Genomic DNA, 18103 nt, shown 5'->3' on the forward strand with positions numbered 1-18103 from the left:
TAGGGATAACAAAATCTATCAATACTTCTCCCAAGGATTGTGGAATATGGCAGAAATAAAAACTGAACCAAACTTCCACTGGAAGCTTAAATGCAGAACAGTTTCATTGCTGAGAAAGTTCAGTAATAAGATCCATTTTTCATTTTGTGTAACTATAAGAAAGAAAGATACAGATAATACTACTAGACTCTTTAGTATTCTGGGTTTGAATGTTTGCAATGTAATTGTTCACACTGAGATTGAAAATATTAATTCATCAAGTCAGGAGGTATATTTTAATATGTATAATGTGGCATGCTGTATATATGCACGTTCTGAAAAGAAGGGGATTTATAAATTTTGTTTAAAAAGAATGAAATGGAGAACTGATGCATACTTGTTGAAAATTCAGAATTGCACAGGAAATCTGACAGCTGGAAGCTTAAATAAGCTTCGTTTATTATTATTTTTTAAAGTACGTTTTATTAAGTAGTCAGTGGAATGCCATGACCGGGAATGACTACTGTTGGACCACTATTCCAAAGAAATCAAACTTGGAGATAGACTTCAAATGGAAAAATGACCTTTTCAAAAAGGTCAGTTTGCATTGATGGTGTCATCTACTTGTCACTGGTCTCTTCAGGACAAAAAAAAAAAAAGAAGAAAAAAAAAGGAAAAATCTGAGCATTGGCAATCTTTCTCAATGCTACATGATAATGGCACCTTCAGTAGCAGGTCCATTGTATTTATGTCATTAAATTTTCTGACTTCAGTATTGTTTGTCAGCTGCCCCTTCTGATTCAGCAGTCCTACGTGCTGATGAAATGTAGCATCTAATACATGTTTTGAAGCTTAAAAGAAATATTCTTTCTGCTTGTCTGATGAGAGAGTCAGTCATTTCCAGAAGGTCACAACCACTGCTCTGCACTTTGGAAAGGAAGTCTGTCTCTAATAGACTGACTGTAGCATTAAATTCCACTGAAACAGCTTGCTTCTCTTGCATACTAGCACCATAGACCCTACAGGTAATTGTAATTTCTTCAGCCTGTAAGAAGACCCTAGAATTCAGAAACCTTCGAGTAAGATGCTGGCTCTGGAGAAAAAGCTGCATAGTGAGAATGTCCATATTCCAGATCTGATAACGGAAATGAACAGTTACAGTTCTGCAAGAGTACAACTGGCCGTTTGAAAAGTTACTGCAAAAGGAACAACTAAAGGCTGAGAGCTTTGTTCTTTCAACTTACTTAGTCCTGGGAGTATGTTTCTGTTATAAAACAAATCAGAGAAATTCTACTCCTCAGCCTTGTGTTCACTGCAGGTTACCTCAGTATTTTCAGAGGATGAAAAGTCAGCACCATCATAATTACTGCTTCTTTAAAACAGCATATCTGATGTGTTTATTGGGACAGTTTGTCCATTGTAAAGACACAGATGACTAGTTACCCTCCCAAACCTCTTGATAACCTCCTGCTTTTCAGAGTGCTACGGTAGGCTTGAAAGGCATCAAGTAGAGTATTCTGTTCAATTCCACACGTTTACATACTCCTTCCCTATCCTTTTTAAAGAGATAGATTAAGTATAATGTTTTCTGTCTTGAGAAGTTCAGTATTGTTATTGGACCCAACTCAGTCCATCTGACATATCCATGATTGAGTGGGAAATCCTTGGACTTCTAGATCCTGTGCCAACATCCTAAACCTGATTTTGGTGTCTTTCAAGTAGAGTATCAGTCCTTCAGACACCAGTGGAGAAAGTGCAGGTCCTTCTGGAAGTCAGAGTTTTGCCTTCAGATTAGTGGCAAAATCTGACAAGCTTAGATGTTGTGAGAATGGTATTCTTCCATTATCATCCAGAATCTTAGTAACAGATTAACTTCATTTGGCTTGCAGGTTCACCCAGACTTAGATTTCTTACTCTTCTTCCTATATTGTCTGAATGCCCCAAAACCTGGACTAAATTGCTAACAACAATCAAATCAGAAATTTGCTGTTTCTCTGTCAATTTCTGTTGCTCATATTTGTAATTAATAAAGACACTGTCAGGCATTGGCATATGGTTAATAGCTTCTGATGGGTAATAATGTGATCTGTATGATTCTGATTGTAGTCTTTTAAGAAAGATGAATGTAACATTCAATAGTCTTTCTCATGTAGGTATTATATCATTAAAATTTTTATGATGAAACAGTCCAATTCCCAGGCGCTCTGGAGCAGCTTGGTCTGGCAGGTGTATCCTCCTTCCAAAGTCGCTGCAACCACCTGTCAGTCCAAGGCCAAGAGTGTTGGGCAGTTGCATTGTGAAGCATGCATAAAAGGGGCAAAGAGCTTGCACATCTGTGCTGGACAGGGGAGAAGTAGCATGCTACAAAAAATAAAAATTAAGTCTTTCCCTTGTATTCTGCAGAAAGCAGTCACAGCTGATTGCATTTTCTTTTCTAGCATTTCTAAGTTATGCTTTTTACTTCCCAAGCATCATTCTAGGGATTAGTCTCTCCCAGATATTTTTAACATTGCCTCTAAGCATCATTTTGAACTTCTTGTAGGCTGAGTTAGCTGTTTGGTTTGTACTTACCATGTAAGTATACTTTAGAGATCCCTGACTTAGACTACTAATAAATGGAACGGCTGTAATCTCCTACTCCAGAAACATTGCTACTGGACTAGTAGCAATGTTTCTGGAGCTTTAAAGTAATGATCTCTTCTACGCAGACCAGAACTTAGCTGATTATATAAGGAAAGAAATGACTATGGAATGCACCTTATCTTGGCCATGACTAACTACTGACTCCACAGTCATGAGCTCCTAGAATGTTCTTGCTGTTTTCCTGACAGCCAGTGAAAAGTAAAATTTCATTCAGATAGCTACCTTGAATGGAGCTATTTTGAACTGCACGACAAGACATGCCAAACCCTCCTTTCTCTGTTGGATGCATATGCTGTCCTTCCTAATTATGGAAGAAATTCTCTGTATTGACTATTGTTTTCCTTGGTAGACTGTTTGGATTACTTCCTGCAAGTTTGGGAGACTTATAATACCTATTTTGTACATTGATAGAATGAGAATTGATCGAGTTATCTATTGCGTTACCCATTTCAGAGCATGAGGTCATTTGGTGTACAACTCTGGATATCAGCTGGTACTTTTAGTCAAGAACATGAAATAGAGTATATGAGGTGCAGGTGTAATATTAATGGAAAGATGATGGTTTTTAAAATATTGCATTTCCTGTCATGGGAATAATCAAGTTTTAAAGCTCATGCTAGACAAAAATGCTGCAACATTATCTTTATGTATGTCTTTGGGTATGCTACCTTTGAAACAAGTCATAAGATGTCTAGTTATAAATCTGATGAGAGGCCAATTCACTGATTCCGAAAAAGTCTCTAATATAAACTAAGACTACATTGTAATACATCAAATGAAAGTATAATCAGTCTTGTCCCTTCCTTGCAGTACCTGGTTTAGCTGGTCATGTTAGTTTAGCTTACAGATCCTAAAAAGTTCAAAACATTATTTCCAGGTGTAAATCTTTTTACTTCAGGATTCCTTAAAAGAAATTTCTCCCATTATATACAGAGGGATAGAATGATTATCTAAACAGTTTTATAGTATATGAGTTGAATTTATTTTTGTACTAACATTTTTGTTTACCATTCTTTCTTTTGTATGTCAAGACAGCACAAGTAAATCTACAGGGAAACATTCAGTTAAGTCAGCTTTGCCCTTAGCCAGCAAGAGCTTCTGAAATGAAACATTATAAGCATCACTGATTATTCAGAGTAATGTTCCCCTATTAATGATCTAATTTCTTAATATACCTTGCTTTCTTGATTTTGATTTGCTTAGTAATCCCTTGTTTAAATCAAACTATTGATATCTAAACATCTATGACAAAAAACTAATTTTTCTTTTGGTTTTTTATCTGTTTGTTACTCACTGTTAGGATGTGGCTTTGGTTTATGGTGATTCTTGTATCAAAAAATAGGAAATTCTAAAGGTAAAAATAAAAATTTTTTGGTGCAGAGCTTCTTCATCTTCCTTGAGAATAGTCTGTGGCATGGATGATCTAGGACAGACAGGAAGCACCCTGAAATAACAAGGGTTTCCATAAATTCATAATAAAAGTTTATATCTAAGGAACTAACTAAGAAGTCAGTCTAGGTTTAGACTTTATTTATATTCACAACCATTTTCTAATATCCTTAAGTTCTTATAATTGGAGACAGATTCTCAAGGAGAACAAATCAATATAGTTCCCCTGAGATAAGCTAAACTATACCTATTTGCATCCATCATGATTTTGATATTACTTGATTAATAGTTTTCCTGTAAGTTAGTTTTGTGGTTATTAATATTTAATGACACAGAGATATATTTATTTATCTTGTGATTGACACTCAGAAATTTCAGAGTTGTCAGTGTTTTTCCCCACGTTTTTCTGCATTGCAAATCCTTTCCACAATTGACACAGCACAGGCACTGACTTTTTATGAAGAATCTTTCATGGAAGTGTACTAACATTGGTCTTTAAAAATGTAGTGGTAACTGAAGATGTCATGAACAAACAAAGCAGAGTTCTTAAAATGTAGCTGAAAATCCTATGCCTTTCAAATTGTTTGCATTTCATTTTCTTGAATACTTTGATGTCAATTTCACAGTTGTCACAGTAACTTCTAAGCTGTCCAATCCTAAATTTATCATCCAAAATGCAAGCAGGAAAAAACCCCAGTATTTTGTTGGTTTCAGAAAAAATCCATGCTGACTTTATGCATAATGAGGTCATGTAAGCCACAGGTGACACCAGTAGCAATCTAGGCCAGCCTTCTCCATCTAATGGTAGTTGATACCAGCTCTTTCACAGAAACAAGCAAGAGTTCATAATGAACAATAATAACCCTAAATGAAGTTTCTTCCATACCCATTTCAGATGGTGATTGGTTCGTGCCTTTAGAAGAAATTTGAAATAAAAATTGGTATCGTCTGTTGTAATTTTGAATTATTGAATCCTTCTCTGTCACACTGTGATAGCAACCTCCTTATATATATTCAAAGTTATGTAGCAGAATGTACAGGTCATTCTGGTTGCACTTTGTCATACTGTTCTTTATAAATGTAAAAATGGGCAAGTTAAATTGGACAGTTTCTTTCCTGTGTTTCTTGTTTCTTCTCCCAGTGACAGATATTTAAATAATGAGTAAGAGACATTGAGACAACCCTAGCCTTTTTATGACTAGTCTTTCTTGCCATTCATCTTAAGTCTTATTTTTTCTGTGGCTTTTAGAAAAAGAAGGGGGGGGGGGGGGGGGGAGAAGTACAAGCTTATTAAGCTTGTCTTATTCTTTTAAAACAACGAATACAATGAATGAGGTGTGATGACTATCTTTTTGTGGTTTGCTTTTTGTGTATGAAGTTTCTAAGATTTTTAAGATAGAAAAAGCAAAGGAAACCTGATTGTATGATTTTATCCTGCTCACACTGGACTGGAAGTTGTTCAGCACAACACTGGAATCTGGATCTAATTTTTTCTTTTGCTAGATATGAAGTTTACTTGTCCACATAACTGTTTCATCAAGAGACCTATTAAAGTAAAGCAGTTGCATAATTTTATAAGCTAATTTTGAGGCAGTCTTACAAGGAAAAATCTCAGCCCAAAAACTGACAGTTTGAGAAGAGCAGTGATTGAAAAGAGGAGTTTTATCTATACTGTAAGGATTGTAATTTGTTGATATACAGGTTCTATCAGACCTTACACCAGTGTAGATGGTTTCTTTTGACGGATTTTTTTCTGCAGATATGACTGCATTGCCTTTCCATGTGATGTGTACTAAGATGTCAAAAGTTTTGTTCTTGGAAGGCTGTCTAGACCTGTTTGAGACCCATTTATTAATAGTGAGAAGCAATGTGGAGAGGAAAGAGGGAGGGGGTTTTTTAGTACCTTCCAGCATTGTGCCTGCAGTACTTTGTAGTTCATACGCACTGGGACCATTAGCACAATGGAGGAAAAAAAGACAAGCATTCTCATTTATATTTGTTGTTAATATCCACAACAATAAAAGTACAGTATGTTTATAGACACTGTGCATGTTAAAAGATTCACTATATGATCCATTGTAATCTATTTTACATGGGATGGTTCTCAGATAGGCTGGAGTAAATTTCTTGATTTTTATGAAGTTGCTTTGGATTTGTACCAGAAATACATATGCGTTTCTTTTTTCACACTGTATATGTCAACCTGTCATTCTCCAAAGCTGCATTCCTGGTATAATTTACTGTGTAACATACTGCTGATGAAAGGTTTATTGCCTGATGAAACTAATTGCTACAGATTATGCAATGCTATACAGCTCTTTGAGAAATCTAGCAGTTTTACATGACTATAAAATTAGTCTTTTACTATATAATTAAAATAATAGTGCCTTTGTCCTGATTACTTTATGGTTTGATTGACATGCACACATGCATGCATAAAATAGTTAATACATATAAAAACGAAATTTGCTCTGCCAGCCTTGGTCATTCAGAAATTATATACGGCAAGTGCAAAACCACGTACAGTCTAGTGATTTAGACAAAGACAATGAAACAGGAGACAGGATTTATAGAGCTTATCCTGTGCCATCTATTCTTATGGATATGGGAGGGAATTTATAACCCACTCTGCTTTTTCCCCTGTGTGTAAACACAAATAACAGAACAATGATTTTGTTTGTGACTGTTTGAAGACAGAAATTATGCCTTGGGGGGAAGTTTATCAACACCATGCAAGGCCTTTGCTGTAGGGAGATGTGTTACTGGAGAAATATATGTATAAATATATATATACACTTATGTACAAATATACATGCATGTATGTTTATATACCTATGGATCTTACTTTCTCAGCTTGCCAGGGCTCTGACCACCTGTATTACTGAGGAAGAGTTAACACAGAGCAACTGAATTTCAATCCAAACAGGGTGGCCTTCTTTTCTGGGTGATGCAGCTGCCTCTGAAGCAGAATCTACATTAATAACAGCTTTGCCCTTCCATTTGGCAAGATCAAGACTCGTCTTCTGGCATAGGAATACAAAAACCAGCAGGTAGGAGATGCTGATGGTAATCCTCTGTATTTGTCATATTTTCATTAAAGGGATAAACGTTGTGTAGTCTTTGGCGAAGACCAGTTGCTGCGATAACCACTGCTTTCCATCACTGCTTCCTTCTCCCTTCTTCCAATTCCTGTCATCGTCTTCTGGATACTTAAATAGGTTCATTCTTCATACTGTTCTGCTTTAAGAGGCTTTTTGGGATGTTTGTTTGTTTTTCTTGGGTTTATTTTTGTTTTTCTTCCCCTCTGTCATACCTTCCAGTTTCCTCTTGAGGAAGTTAATCTCTTGTGCTATAATTATCAGTGTTATCTCTTCTGGAATCAATGTATATTCTGGAAAGCTGCTTAGATATCATTTGTCAAAACCTTCACCTTCAAGGATGCTAAAGTAAATGCACTACAGTGAGGAAATCCAAATTCCTTTATCTTGGAGCTATTTTAGTTCATGCTAGTGTAACTTTTTTTTTGTTTAAATAACTTTTGGTGCTTGTAATCTTGAGGCGCAACTTCCATACAAATGAACCTTTAGTTTTAATTGGAAAAAATCCAAAGCACAACAAAGTGGTTTTAACTTCTTAAAGGGCACCCTGTTACTAAACTGCTGAAATGGATTGTCTTCATAACTGAGGCAGTTTCAAACTGTAGATTTTTTTTCTCAGACATTTTAGTCCAAGCTTTCAAAATCTGATACTTGGCATTAATTCAAAATAATTTTGCATGGAAGTGTCTTCTGAATGCGTATCAAAGAATCCAGTAGTATGTCAGTGCAAATAATTTGATTTTAAAGAGGGTGGAGGAGTGTTGTTTGGTTGTTTTTTTTTTAATTTAGCACAGCTGAAATGGACCAACAAGCAAAAGACCCATTAGTGTGAGCTCAGAGCAGTACAAGAGAGGAGAGCCAATATGGCTGTCTCTCCTGTAATGCTGATGATAGCAAAAATAACCTTAGTCAGATAACTGAATGCTGTTGAGCTTTTTGGAGCAAATGGAATGCTTTAAAAGCCAGAATAGATGAATGAGACTTACAAATAGTTATTAAAAGTGAGACAGAAAGAGAAAATACCTTGTACCAGTTTAACTTTTTAATACCAAATCTAAATTGAAAATGTTCTTTAAGAAGTTCAGAGAGCAAAAGCAAGATCTTTGAATCTTTCCTTATGTTCTGCTTTGTCATCAGTCTTTTTTCCCCCCTTATAGTTAAGTTAGCTTATCTGGATTTAATCTTCACTGATTATTAGGAAAGAAGAAAACAAACTGATAACTTAGTAGATTTGAAACAATTTTTGTTTTGTTTTGTTTTGTTTTGTCTGTTCTAGGTTACAGGGGTTTTTTTCTGATATCTGCACTAGAGTTGTGATGCTTCTTCTATACTTGCACGTGTTGCTGCTACAAAGAAATTTTAAAAATCGGAATAGTTGCTGCAACAACTCAGAAAGAGGCAACAGAGGGGTTTCTTCTGAAAAGTATTGTGTGCACCTGGTAAGATACTATATCTGACTATTCAAAAGTCCTGAAGGAAAGAAATCTAGGACTCACATTTTCACTCATTGTTTGAAAGTTGCATATGCCCTTTTATTTACACAGCCTATCATTCCTAGTTGGCTTTATTTAGATATGGAAAAAAATCACGGATTTTTTGAGGACTGAGCTATTTGATAGTAAATGGAAAGCATGTGTATGTTAATGCTTTCACAATTAAAAGAAAGCATGATATACCATAGCATTTTTGAACAAAATGAATAGCATTTAGACAATTTGGATCCCAGAGTTTCCAATCAGCTTTTCTTTGAAACAGCTGTGGTATGAATACTTGGTTGACTACCAGAGTGATAATGCTGATTTTAGAAGTATTACAAAATTCTTCTAGGTTTCTCATTTAGCATTTGCACAGTTAAAAGTGGGTCTAGAAATAATATAAAATAAAGACTGGCAAGTTTTCCTATCCAGAACTTGATCTGTTATAGGAAGGAATAATTTTGTTCAGAATCCGAATGCTTTAAAAAGAAGTCATCAAAATGTGGAGGGAGATTCAAACTAGGACATGTACTGGGTGGTTTTTGTGGCCTCCTTATCTTGGTTGATAAACACTTGAGGCATCTGTTGACATCAGCTAGATCTGGAGTGGTTTGTTATCACTTAAATTGGTGCAATTGTGAGAGAGAAGCTGTCATCAGAGTATATGCTCATCTTGATATTTAGGCCAGTGAACTTCAAAGAGAAAAAGGGTCATTAATTTTCTAGTTCTTGGCAGTGTAAGTTTGAGCCTCCCCTTTCCTGTCAGAATGAAGGAGTGCTCAGCTTTTTTTTTTTCTTCTCATAGGGAATATTTTATTTCTCTTCCTTCCAGTTTCCCTGATTAGCACAAAAATAAAAACACGCTTCATCTTTATCTCTCAACTCAGAGTAGACAAAGGTACCCTAGCAAGACATAAATCTGTTATAAAGAAGCAAGGTGCTTAAGAAAGAAAGCACGGAAAGTGAAAGTGTCCCATTTGCATATGCTATGTAGGTCATGGCAAATCTGCCACAGCTCTTCTCATTGGCTTTTATTGCATAAAATTGCACAGATCTCGAAGTAGGAAAAGGAAGAATTATCCTAGCCTTTTCACTGTCGAATGTAAGCACTTAGTCTGGTTCACTTCTCATCCAGGCAAGGACAATCATCTTATTTTGACACCTGCTGGCAGCTTAGATGATACCTCAAAAATTATATTTACAACATGATTAGCTACATGTGCATGTGTGAACTTGGAAGTGTTTATGTGTGTGTGAGGGGTTTATTACTATTCTTCCACTACATTAAGTTGATTGGATTTTGGACTGGATTGGATTGGATTTTGTATGGAGCCAAGTAGTATACATTTGCTTAACCATATATCAATACAAATGCGTGTAACAAAGACAGCTTCAAATCTCTTTCTTTCCACCTCATTTAGAATATAAACCAAAGTGTGTTAGATTGTTAGACTCTGTTGACATCTAGTGGCTACTGGAGCAATGACAAGCTGTTTACTCTTTCCACATTGTATAAAGGAAGTTTGTGGTGAGAACAAGTCAAATTATAGTCCTTTGTAATATTTTTATTTTTTTCTGATCAGTAAGAAATGTGAAAATAGTTATGCTATTTTAACACTCCTGACGGTTGGTTGAGTTCTTCCACTATAGAGTTAGAATAGTGCTATTTTTGAGATTTGTTACCCTCTGAGAACTGAAGAAAAACTGATCCTTTATTCACAGAGGCCTCTCTCACTCTGAATGCCCAGTATTATTTCATCCTTCCCTGTGTTTAGCTTGACTCGCTAATTCTTCAGTGATGAGATTTTTACTTCAGAGTAGACAGCATCAAAGCTCAGTCTCAATTTTATCCCATTTCATTTTAATGAAGCAAGGCAAATGATTATCCAGAATTTTTATTAGATTACCTGCAAGGCCCTTGGTAGGTGGCTGAAAGTGTGTTCAGAGAAACTACAGTTTATTAGAAGGCAGCCAGAGGAATTGGTGTGGTTTCTGTTTGTACCTCTGAAAATGCACCTATCTTTTTTAACATTAAGCACATTATAATTTTTCTCAAAAATAACTGCAGTTGAAAATCTTTACTGCTTTTTGTTTGTTTGTTTGTTTTTTCATTTGTACCTACAGAGGGAACAGTTACCTTCCTATCTCTTCTATGTATGACATACTGTAAAACTAGAAACTTTCTTGGAGGAAAAAGCTTTTAATTATTTCTAACCCTTAATAGGTTTTATGCAGCGCTGATCTTCAAAATTGCCCCTGAATTATCATCTCAATATTCAGATTTACTGCAGGGTTAAAAGAGATTCATGTGAAGAACCCCTTTCTAAAACTCAGTTTTCTGTATCACGTGGACTTTCCATTCACTGTTTCATGCTTTCTTTTTAAATTAACTTCATAAGAATAAAGGTTATACTTCTGTACTCTTCAATGTGATTATAACAGCCATAGTAGAAAAGAAAAAAATCATAAGCTGTTTCTAGTTATCTAGCTGTCTGTGAAAGTCTAGACCAAAAAAGCAGTCTGGTTTAGGTCTTGGTGTCCTTTTGTCTCCATCAAAATGAGAATTCATTTTATAATCAATTTCTTCTTTTAGTTAAGGCTAGGCAGAAAATACCAACATCTATGGAAAATTGCATATAGTGATCATATTTGAGTTTGAGTTATGTTTACTCATATTTGAGTAAACAGTTTGAGTAATCTGGCACTTTATATATTTATGTAAAACAGTGGTGAAGAGTTACTCTGTTTACATATATAGAAGCTGTGATACACTAACTTCTGTTCATGTATCTATCATCTCAACCCTTTTTGGTTGTAATAACTTGCAGTTATCTCCCTACAATTTAGCTGTTTTTTTAATAATTCCTGATTGCCTTATATTTAAATTACAGTCAAGCAGATTAGTAAGACTTGTTTACAACTGGAAAGGGAGTGGTAATACCACTGTATGGAATATTTTGGGCCAGAAGAGGTACTATACAGTTTAATAGGAAATCATGCTTAAGTAAGTAATTGCTAGAAGTTTCACATTTTTGTTACGGTAGGTCGAGCTGTGGTTTCTAGAGGGCTGTTTCAGGGATGCAGTATATCTATTAGGGGTTGAACGACAAAACCACAGAGCTAATAATGGAGTTGTCAGTCTCAGAGTTGTTACTGTTTATTTAACAAGCAATTTGAGGAATATTTGTTGTTATTCCATATACTGGAAATAATGGTGGTGATGGGTTGGTTTTAAAGGACAAGCCAAGTTAGTACAATAAAGTGCTCAAAGTCCTATGCAAGCTACTATTTAAAAGGTACCAGTGTGCAGAACCTTTGAACTCAGATTTTAAAACACGTTGCAAACTCCAGTTTTTCTCTGCTTGGTTTGTGTGCACCACCATCTGTTTTCTATTTTTTCTTATAGCACAACAACTTAAGTATGGAGTACAGCAGTACTGTATAAATATTCATATTGAGGATACCAGCCTTTATTACATTTAAAAAGCCAGTTTCCTGTTTTTATTATGCCTTGTAGACAAGAGCGCATGTTCCCACTCATCCAGAGTGGGAACACCTCTCACATCTGTCATAGGCTTGAAGAAAGATGAGAAAGAGATCCTGGTCTCTGGATTAGTATAAGCAATTTGTAAATCAGGAAATCAAAACACCATGTATTTGAATAACTTGTACACTAGTAGGTACTAGTGAATCATTTCATGAAAGAACGAAACTAGTTTAGAAGTTTAGAGCTTTAGTTCTTTTTTTGGAACTAGTAAGATGTAATATATTAAATCTTAGACTACAGTCTAGAATAAGTTCCTTCTTACCTAAATAATAATTAAAAACCCCTCTATCTTTCTAGACAAGTTAGTAAACCAAATGAATACTCACCTACCTGATTCTTTTTCATTCTTCCAGGGCATTTTTGGTCACAGTTTTCTGAATCTTTAGATGTTTTTTACAGCCCATCATCTACAAACTGGAATGCAAATTCTCAAGTCTATTTACATTGTTTTCTGTTGTTAAACAAAAATATGTTCTTCTCTTGTTTTCTATTTCAGTTCTTCTTATGCCTTGGATATGCATAGGATATGCTCCTTTGTGCAACTAAGATCCTTTCTGCAAGAAAATAACAGTGACCAAGAGTGTTATCTTTTTTTGTACTTCAGTATTGCTTTCTTCCTGTGCAGCAATGGACAGAGTCCCCTCATCCCATCAGGTAACCGCTCTGGCAGCAGTTACCTGTATCCTCTGGGGACCTCTCTCAAGCATCTTCAGTAGAAGAGTGGGCTGTGTGTTCTGAATCAAAACATTTCAAAGTTCCTTAAGCTCAGCATGTACTTTTTTTTCTATTTCTGTTGCTGGGCTTGCTTGCTCTATGACCCTCCAGTTTTAAGACGGGTCATGTGTAGATCACAAGTGGCTTTCCACTTGTTACCTACAATCGTACTATTAGAGCTTGCAGAAATTTGCTGATGTGCTGTCCTGGAAAGTCAGATCTGGCCTCGGTCAGATGGTCTTCCTTGTAACAATTCTCATTACTCTCCATTCCTCACCAATTTAATTGTATGTAAATTACCAATTTAATTTGGACCTTTAAGGTGTTTTGTTGGACTTAATACATTTACAATTAGTTTAAGCATATCCTTACTGTGAGGTCACACTTCTTGGTTACTGGGGTTGGATGGTAAAATCCGACCCGTTAGTTTTCTGACTTGTCAGGCAAACAGTGTTTGCTTTATTTTATCTTTGCAGACTTTTGATGTATTTAGCATATAAATTATTCTATCTTTACAAATGTTCTGATGCTGTTTGATGTTGCTATAAGTTGAATGAAATTTCAGTGTAAACTTAGCTTCTTATCTTTATTTTTTTAGCTAATAGCAGTTATCTATTTCATTCACCTGTGACTATTCTAAAGTTTCATAAACAAAATAATACGAGATAAAATAATATGAGCTAAAATCATAATGTTTACCTACGATTGCTCTGGATACCAGTATTTTGGAGATACTGGAGCAAGGAAGCAGACGGCAGCTTACATCAATACTTCACACCTTTGATATAAGAGATAAATTAGAAGGATTCATATTACAGTCTCTGAAACTTCACATAGGGCCTCAGTGTATGTGTTTCCAAAGAAAAATACTACGTCCAGTTTCCAGAGACTTAGTAAAGGGAGGGTGTCTTTGCAGTATTGATAAATGAAGAAAGCAGTATAAATAATAAAGGGCACATATAAAGAAAACGTGCAGTGAAGGACCTGAGTCTGAAATGACAGTAAGGCATTTCATTAAACGAACTATTCTGCTATAACCCAGATGAAATTCTGATAGTATTTGAATAAACATTTGAAGACTAACTCCTGTGGAGAATGCAGTGCACAAAGCAGTGTACTGAACTGTCAATAGATTGGTACTGTGAAGACATGGGGATAGTTCTAACTATGTCTGGTACTTGTAGTAAAATGAAAACAAGTTAATCAACAAGCCAAATAACATGTGAAAAACATCCATTTAAGTTCTGAAGGCTAAGCATAACAGCATTCTTGGTGGGAACTAATGGAACTTTCAGTGCAACAAAGTACATGATTGTTTTATTTATTGGGTGTTAAATGTAATAATGAAATTATAGAAGAAATGCATTTTTTTCCTATATATCTTGGTCCTGGAGTGACTCCACAGCAGTGCTAAGGAAGAGAGTGATGATTAGGCTGAGACAAATAAAACTATAAGGCAAAACAGGATAAAGCTACCCCCCAAAAAAAGTTTTCCAGTGTTGTCTGTGGCAGCGACATTTCATTTAAAGAACCTGGCGGGCGCGGTGGTGTGGTGTGAAATTTTAATTTTAGAGTACTTCTAGTGGAGGAATTTATCAATGTTTCAGGGATTTGGATAGATTTTTTTTTTTAACATTGTTATTTCAAGGTGTAATTCCCCTTTATTTTGAGTAACGATGAGAAAACCATCGTCAACTTAATTTTGATGGCTGGAAAGACTTATTTTTATATGCTTCATACTCTACCCAGTAGACAGTGATAATTCATTGTAATGTTTCCGAGCTAAGGACAAACTTCTGCATCTATCAGACTTCAGGCAGTTTTATGTTAGGTACCCTAGCCAGTTTTCTTAGGACTCGTTCTTTTACATTTACTCAGTGTTTGCTCAGTTTTACTTAGTGTTTCACTCTTCCTTTCTGCCACCACCAATCATCTTTGTGCTCATCATCTAGTAACTACTTGTACTTGTCTTACAAAGACTGCCAGCTGAGACATCAGATTGAGTTCTGTATTTGTAAAAGAAAAATTTGGCACCCCTGGGATCAGTAAAAGCACTTGGAAACGTGGTGGGCTAGTCAACATCAGACAAACTAGACTTATCCTTGTGGTATACTGTGGCATACTTAAGGATACTTCCTTTCATGACATAAGGTCACTGCACTTCCTAATGACATCCATGACCAGATGGTTGATGGCAGGTGAGAGAGAAGCATAAGAACTGCTGCATATAAGAACAAGGTACATCAGTACTTCTTAGTCTTTGCTATTACAAGAAGAATGTATACAGATTTAGCAAATAGAAGCACAGATATCTGGAATAAAATGACATCCTAAATATCTCAGCATTATGATGTTTTTTTGGATCCAGCTGGGATTCCCATAACTACTGACCAACTACTTCAATAATATGGCATTATCTGTCATTATATCATTACCACAGAAAACATAGGTCTTCTATTTCTCTCAAAAAAGCACTTTGGCATTTCTGTACCCAGGTACCTTGGTCATGTTTAAGAACAGAATTAAAATCCAGAAGACTTTTTGACCTTAACTAACTTGATCTTCTTTGGATGAAATCCTGACCTTTGGACTCTGTTCAGCAATTGGTGACATTACCTGTCCCTTATCTAACTTTAATACCTTGGACGGAAGACACTTATTTAGAACTCCCATCTGAGAATGGGGTAGTGCTCAAAAAAATACAGTCAAAGAGCCAGTTAATAACTAAAAAACCCTCTATTAGTAGACCATTCAGCCACTGCAGCAGGATCTGTGGTACTGCTCTAGTAATGTAAAGACCCTAAGTGGTTTTAGGCCCTGAGTAATTGTAGAGAAAGAGGGGATGCGATTGAAAATCTATGCTTAGGCTCAAGTATTCAGTAATACGAGTGGCACATCCTGTTCCCTACAGGACAGATCTCCTCCTGCTCTCTCAACTAGATGAATTTCAATAGAGCATGTTTTTTTTCCCTGTATGACACGTTCTAAAGCTGCAATGAGATTTGCTTGTCAGAAGAACTAGAGCATACATTGCATATTTAATGTTAAGAGAATAATGTATTGTTTCTAGCATGTTTGCTGTATTACAGGACAGTATTACACATCTACTTTGCTTTTCAGACCCTTTGTAACTATATCTGACACACTAGAAAAAATTCACTTCATCGTATGCACGTCAGCATTTCTTGGGAATCAAGGAGATGATACATCATCAAAGCACAAGCAGTTAATTAGTCTGAGAGCTACAAGACAGAAACATGGAGTTTTTCCCGGCATTATACACTTAGTAGCAGCAGCTAGGTCCAATGCCAAAACTGGGAGACCAGTAATTGGTTGTTGCTATTGAAACTTTTTTTTTTTGTTGCCCAGAAAAAGGTACACCTTGTTATTCTCCTTTAGGATATCATCTCTGAAGAACTATTGACTTTATATGCATCAAAAGGTTTGACTCTTTGAGGTCTGTAATGCAGCATTGAACACACTGATTTTTTATTTAATCCTTAAATATAGGTAATCTGGGATTTGTGCAGTTTTTGCAACTGAATACATGCCCATCTATACACATATCAGGGATCACTGTCTTTAAAGTGTTTAAAAGACTGACAAGTCAGGTTAGTTTCAAATTTCAGAACAACACTGGATTCACATTAATTAACAATACACACTGCTAATAATTAGTTCTTACCCATTATCCATTATTGTCACTCCATATAGAATACAATTAGTCATTTAAAAGTTAATCTGCAATTACCTGTGAATATGCTACACCAGGGAGTTGATGCCATAAAGTTAGCACTGATGGCTGGGATCCTTGATGGTCTTAGCTGTGGAGATCAAAGCAATGAGGCTTGAGAGCTCTCAATGAGGGAACTGCTGTGGGCTACTTCTTTATGCCCTGCCTTTCCAGTTTCATTGTTTTATGTTCCTCAGCCTCCTCCCCAGAGGAAAATAGGGAGAATCTATCTGCTTCTGACATAGCTCATCTTAATTTTTTTGGATCAGGACTCATTCTGGTTTTGTCAGTCATTTTTCTGCTTTGTTCTGCAGGATTATTCTGGTTGCACCAGACACCCTTATGCAGGATTATTTTGGTTTTACCACATATCTTTCCTGCCTACTTTCATACTTGGTTCTCATCTTCCAGATTTTACTATATGCATGCTTTCCTGTACCTTGTTTGGACAACTATACCACAAGTCCCTGTTTGTCCTTTTGTGGTTGCCTATTATTTATACTTAGTGGCATTCAGTGTTAACAAAAGCTTGTGTACAGTCACCTGTTATGCATGTTTCTATGCCTTTGTTCAAGGGAAGCTGTGGTGGGTTAGCCTTGGCTGGCTACCAGGTGCCCACCAAGCTGCTCTCTTAATGCCCCCTCCTCAACAGGAAGGTAAAGATATACCATAAAAAAGCTCGTGGGTCAACATAAGGACAGGGAGACCACTTACGAATTACTGTCATGGGCAAAACAGACTTGACTTGGGGAAATTAATTTAATTTATTGCCAATTAATAACAGAGTAGGACAGTGAGAAATAAAAATAAAACCAAAACCACCTCCTCCGCTTCCTCCTTCTTCCCAGGCTCTACTTCATTCCTAACTATTCTACCTCCTCCCTCTCCCCAAGCGACGCAGGGGGAGGAATAGGGGGTTGTGGTCAGTTCATAACACTTCGTCTCTACCACTCTTTCCTCCTCACACTGTTCCCCTGCTACAGCGTGGGGTCCCTCCCACAGGATACAGTGCAGATATCTGCTCTGACATGGGCCTTCATGGGCTGCAGAGGTACAACCTGCTTCACCATGGTCTTCATGGGCTGCAGGGGAATCTCTGCTCCAGTGCCTGGAGCACCTTCTCTCCCTCCTTCTGCACTCACCTTGATATCTGCAGCATTGTTTCTCTTGCATTTTTCTCATTCCTCTCTCAAAGCTGCTGTACACAATTTTTTACTCTTTCTTAAATACGTGATCACAGAGGTGCCACCACCACCGCTGATTGGCTCAGCTTTAGCCAGTGGTGGGTCTGTTTTGGAGCCAGCTGGAACTGGCTCTGTCGACATGGGGGCAGCTCCTGGCCTCTTCCCACAGAAGCCACCCCTGCAGCCCCCCTCCCCCCCCAGCTACAAAAACCTTGCTACATAAACCCAATACAGAAGCAAATGTCAAATATATCTTGCTTAATCTGCTTCTGCTTCAGCAGTGCACAACGCTTATCTGAGAAGATACCTACTCAGGACTTGAGACAGAAAGTCACTATTAA

This window comes from Gymnogyps californianus, chromosome 2, assembly GCF_018139145.2.
Source record: "Gymnogyps californianus isolate 813 chromosome 2, ASM1813914v2, whole genome shotgun sequence".
In the NCBI taxonomy this organism is placed as follows: Eukaryota; Metazoa; Chordata; class Aves; order Accipitriformes; family Cathartidae; genus Gymnogyps; species Gymnogyps californianus.